This window comes from Giraffa tippelskirchi, chromosome 4 (genome assembly GCF_054371585.1).
Source record: "Giraffa tippelskirchi isolate mGirTip1 chromosome 4, T2T-mGirTip1v1.2.pri, whole genome shotgun sequence".
Classification (NCBI taxonomy): domain Eukaryota; kingdom Metazoa; phylum Chordata; class Mammalia; order Artiodactyla; family Giraffidae; genus Giraffa; species Giraffa tippelskirchi.
The window spans coordinates 41,914,504-41,920,503 of NC_137278.1; positions in this window are offsets into that span (position 1 = coordinate 41,914,504).

Genomic DNA, 6,000 nt, shown 5'->3' on the forward strand with positions numbered 1-6,000 from the left:
TCATGAGGCCAAGAAAACTAACAGTGGAGTCTCAGGATTTGAGGAGAGGAAGAATTTGAGGGAGGCAGCAGTTTTCCAGCATTTCTGGAAACCGGCATGTTGAGAGGGTCCCCTTGTTGATTAAGAGGGACCACATGATTAAGAGGGATCACACTTCCTAATCCCTTACGTACCACTCATGCTGAAGTCAGATTTCTAGTAACCACAGTCTTCTAGAATTCAGACAGGGCTGGAGTAGGAGCCAGGATCATGAAGGCCCTTGAAAGCTATTTGTAAAAGTTGGTCTTTATTCTCAGAATGATGGAGGAGCTTCCAGGCATGGGAACGGCGTGCTCAGATTTGAATGTAGGGGACAGCTCTGGCTCCCTTGCAAAGAACAGATTGGAGTGTGGCAGGATGGGGTCAGAAGAGTGAATGTTCAGAAACCAGTCAGGGACACAAGTGAGGAGGAATGGCAGCTTGACTCAGGATATTGGCTGGGGAGATGGTCAGATTCTCGAGATAATGTATATGGAGGAGAGGGGGAAAAAGAACACACTTACATACCACGTACTCTGTGTGAGTCACTTGACATTTAAAGCTTATAGCAGCAACATTATGTGATTTGTACTATTAGGTGAAAGTTTGAAACTTCAGTTGCTAAGTCATGTCTGACTCTTTTGCGACCCCATGGACTGTAGACTGCCAGGTTCCTCTTTCTATGAGATTTCCCAGGCAAGAACACTGGAGTGGGTTGTCATTATTTCCTCTGGGGGATCTTTCCAACCCAGGGATTGAACCAGTGTCTCTTGCATTGCAGGTGGATTCTTTACTGCTGAGCCACCAGGGGAGCCCCAATAGTATCAATAGCATCTCATACATTTATTAACTAACCCAATTTGATGTGATGTGTTTACCTAGGGGAACTGCTAAGTACTATTATAATCCTCATCTTTTTTTTAGGTTCTTTTTTTTAAATTAATTCACTTTTATTGAAAGATAATTGCTTTACAGAATTTTGTTGTTTTCTGTCAAACCTCAACATGAATCAACCATCAGTTCAGTTCAGTTCAATCGCTCAGTCGTGTCCAACTCTTTGCAACTCCATGAACTGCAGCACGCCAGGTCTCCCAGTCCATCACCAGCTCCTGGAGTTTACCCAAACCCATGTCCATTGAGTCGGTGATGCCATCCAGCCATCTCATCCTCTGTCGTCCCCTTTTCCTTCTGCCTTCAATCTTTCCCAGCATCAGGGTCTTTTCAAATGAGTCAGCTCTTCGCATCAGGTGGCCAAAATATTGGAGTTTCAGCTTCAACATCAGTCCTTCCAATGAACACCCAGGACTGATCTCCTTTAGGATGGACTGATTGGATCTCTTTGCAGTCCAAGGGACTCTCAAGAGTCTGCAACACCACAGTTCAAAAGCATCAATTCTTCGGCACTCAGCTTTTTTTATAGTCCAAATCTCACATCCATACATGACTACTGGAAAAACCATAGCCTTGACTAGATGAACCTTTGTTGAGAAAGTTATGTCTCTGCTTTTTTATATGCTGTCTAGGTTGGTCATAACTTTCCTTCCAAGGAGTAAGCATCTTTTAATTTCACGGCTGCAATCACCATCTGCAGTGATTTTGGAGCCCCCCAAAATAAAGTCAGCCACTGTTTCCACTGTTTTCCCATCTATTTGCCATGAAGTGATGGGACCGGATGCCATGATCTTAGTTTTCTGAATGTTGAGTTTTAACCCAACTTTTTCACTCTCCTCTTTCACTTTCATCAAGAGGCTCTTTAGTTGTTCTTCACTTTCTGCCATAAGGGTGGTGTCATCTGCATATCTGAGGTTATTGATATTTCTCCCAGCAATCTTGATTCCAGCTTGTGCTTCAATCAGCCATAGTTAAATATATATCCACTCCCTTTTGAAACTCCCTCCTATCTCCCTCCCCATCCCACACCTCTAGGTTGATATAGAGTCCCTGTATAATCCTCATCTAATAAATACAGAAACTGAGGCATAGAGAAGCGAAGTAACATCCCCAGAGAGTTTCTGATTGCATGAAGATAATACAGAGAGAGGGGGACGGGAGGAAAGAGTAAAGGGAGGCACTTTACTTTCTGACATGAACACTGGTAGATAACCATACCATTTCCTAAAATGGGGAACCTGGGGGAAGAAGCAAGCTTTTTAGGGGGGAGATCGCAAGCTCTCCCTTGGACTTGGGTTGGAGAGACAGAGCTCTCCAGCCTTATCTCCTTAATGTTCTCTTTTTACAGAAGACACTGTGGTGCAACCTAAGCATTTTTATCAGAAAGGTCATGATGAAAAAATATTCAGGTATTGGGAGGGGGTGAGTTCCAGTGATGTGGATTACTTTTAGGGCTCTTGGGCTAAGCCTATCTTTGAGATTCTGATCCTTAAGTTATGAAAGGTAAAAGCTTTGTCTTTTCATTAGTAGCCTTTACCTCAGAGCATTTAACTCTCTCTCTCTTTTTTTTAATGTAAAGCTGCTTCTTTAGAGAAGGATTCCTCACCCAAGAGATGAGCATGAATCAGGAAATATGCGTTTAGGCAGTTTCTAAAAATCTGTAGTTTAAGCCAAGAGACCAGAAAGGTTTCTGTATCCTAGGTAAACAGCAATTAAATGGTATATTAAAATGTATATTACATACCCAATTGGTGCATGGAGTAATTATGTATTTTAGGAATATTTTAAAACACGTGTTCTGCCTCCCTCAGCACTGTTTCAATCCATCAAGTAACTGTATACTTAGAACATGTGTTCTGCATAGTAAGAGTCATTTTTATAAACCTCTCATTAAAGGGAACCAAACGAAAAGACATCAGCTGCAGCCCATTTTTCAGAAGTGTTTATGCCAACCAAATGTAGACAAAGGAAAACAAAACCATAGAGGCAAGTCATGGACCACAGAACTTCTGTCACTGACTGTAGAGACTCAGCAGTGATCCTGGGCCGGGAAGAGCAGAGGTCGGGACTCACTGGAACACCTTCTGGAGTGAGGCTAGAAGACGTTGATAAAGAAAACCAGGCGAAGGGTTAGAGCCCAAGCAAAGGTTTTTTTTTCCCCAAGGGGAAACTTCACACTCCCCCGAAGAGAATGAAAAGCAGGTGTTCTCCTGGCTGGTTGGCAACTGAGAAGCAGTGGGCCAAGGTCCAGCTCTGTGGGGTGTGCTGTGTTTGCCAAGGGGCTGGAGCTGGCCAGGTGAGCTGGGCACCCAGCTAGGTGGAGGTGGGAGGTCACAACAGGAGAAGGAGTGGCAGGAGCCCCCTCTGAAACCCGTGGCCCGGGGCCAGTGGGATACCCACACCAGCCATGGCCTCACCACTGCCCTCAAGGACACAGCAGCACGCAGAGCACTTTCCTTTCCTGGTATTTCAGTCCCTGCTTAGTATTTGTAAAGTGCTGTTTGCGTGTTAACTCTTTCCAGCTGTAAGGGAGCAAGGGTGTACTGAACATGCCTTTTTCCTAGTCTGAGAGCCATTAAATAGAAGGCACCAGGGCTTCTTCTAAACTCAGTGGATTTGGTGGTTAAGGGAAGTTATGAACTCTCCGAGTGAAGGTGGCATCAACTATAACTGAAAGGCCAGAAGAGCTGTTACACAGGAGGGGAGAGGAGCTTAGGAACTTGGGACTCCACGTGGAAGGACTAGTTGGGGTGGAAATAAAGCAACTCACTGAAAACTAGGTATATCAGGCAAAGAAGAGAGAGATCACAAAAAGAGGTGGTGGGGACGGGGGGTGGAGGGTAGGAGCCGAAGAGAAGTATTGGACTGGCCAAAAAATTTGTTCGGCCTTTTCCAGCTTACGGGAAAACCCAAATGAAATTTTTGGCCAACCCAAGAATAATAGGAGGGAAAATTTGAAATGCAAAAGGGAGAAACGGAAAAGTAAAACCTTCAGAGGAAAAGTCAGGCCATGTCAAAATATAGGCTTTTATGTGTGTTTGTGTGTGAAGTCGCTTCAGTAGCGTTAGACTCTGCGACCCTATGGGCAGTCAACCCCCAGGCTCCTCTGTCCATGGGATTCTCCAGGTAAGAATAATGGAGTGAGTTGCCATGCCCTCCTCCAGGGGATCTTCCCAACCCAGGGATTGAAACCGAGTTTCTCAGGTCTCCTGCATTGGCAGGAGAGTTCTTTACCACTAGTGTCACCTGAGAAACTCATGGGCTTTCATGGGATTGATCAATGATTTGCTTGTTTTAGGGCTTCCCTTGTGGCTCAGATGGTAGAGAATCCACCTGCAGTGCGGGAGACATGTGTCTGATCTCTGGGTTGGGAACCCCTGGAGGAGGGCATGGCAACCCATGCTAGTATTCTTGCCTGGAGAATCCCCATGGACAGAGGAGCCTGGCAGGCTACAGTCCATGGGGTAGCAAAGAGTTGCACACGACTAAGCACACAGCACATTGCTTGTTTTAAGTTGACTAGTGGTAGAGACTACATTTTTTTCTCCATATAAAAAGAGAATTCCCTCTGCCAGAGAAGATGGCAGCATCCCTCTTGTTTTAATTGTGATATTATAACAGCTCACAGCAGTGGCTATTATCTGTGAACCAGGGAATTCTTTTGACGTTATTTTTGGACCCAGTCCTAATCAGTTTTAAAGTATGACACATTTTTCTAATGTTTAATGTCTAAAGTCATTGATGCTGCTGGATGAGGAAGGAAATGAGCTGCGTGAAATGCCTGAGTGGGTCTTGGCAAGGTCTTACTTGAAGCCTGAAGAAATAACTGTGTCCTCAGAACCTGCAGCAGGTAAGGCTGCTAAATGGCCTTGGACGTTGCAATGAGTCACATATTCATTACCATCCATGTTGTTGTCGCTGCATTGGATAGGGGAGTGCTGATCCCATTTCATCATCTAATAGCCCTCATCTATTGGGCACACACTATGTACAAGCATTGCCATGGATGTGTCACATTCATCCTACCAGATCCCGACAGCATCTGGACAAGGTAGACTTTACCGGCTTCAGTTCACAACATGGGAAATCTATCATGATCTTGGCCCTGTAAATGATTGCGCTTCATTACTGCCTGTTTAGCTACCCAGAGGTGGTGTCTTTGCTGAATGGTGTTTTATGTGCTCATTCTTTACAGGACCAGCTTGTCATCTATCCAGACTGAGTTTCTGGCAGGGTGTAAGTGGGTCTGAAAGGTGGTGGCTAAAAGGAGATAAAAGGAGCCCTAGGGCATCAGATCCAGGACAGCCCACTCCTCAGGGTCCAATTGGTCATCTGCCACATGACAAAACATGCTAGGTGCTACAGGGGTCATGAGAGAAGCCTTACATCCAAGGACCTTAGGGCTTGTTCAGGACTTGAGTCACAAAAAATCAGTCCATCAATCCACCACAGTTTTTTTGTTCTGTTTTCTGGCCTCCCGGCATGCCGGAATCTTAGGTCCTCAAACAGAAATCAAACCTGTTCCCCCCTGCATTGGAAGTGCAGAGTCTTACCCACTGGACAGCCAGGCAAGTCCCAATCTACCACTGATTTTTGAGCATTTATTCAACTTTGTGCTGGATAAGACCTGATCCAGGCCCTGGAATAGAGCAGTGAGCAAAACAGATAAAAATCCTTGCCCTCCTGGAGCTTATAGTCTAATGGGGCCAATAGAAAAATAATTGAAATGTATAGCTTGTTAGACAGCAAGAAGGAAAAGAGCACTGTAAAGAGAGAAGGAGCCCCCAAATTTTTTTTCAGACTTCTTATTTTGTATTGGGGTGTAGCTGATTAACAATGTTGTGGTAGTTTCAGGTGAACAGTGAAGGGACTGAGCCATATGTATATATGCATCCGTTCTCCCTAAAACCTTCCTCCCATCCAGACTGGCATGCAACATTGAGCAGAGTTCCATGTGCTATACAACAAGCCTTTGCTGGTTATCCATTTTAAGCATAGCAGTGTGTACATGACCTCCCCAAAGTCCCTAGCTGTCTCTTTCCCCTGGCAATCATAAGTTTTTCTAAGTCTGTGAGTCTCTTTCTGTTTTGT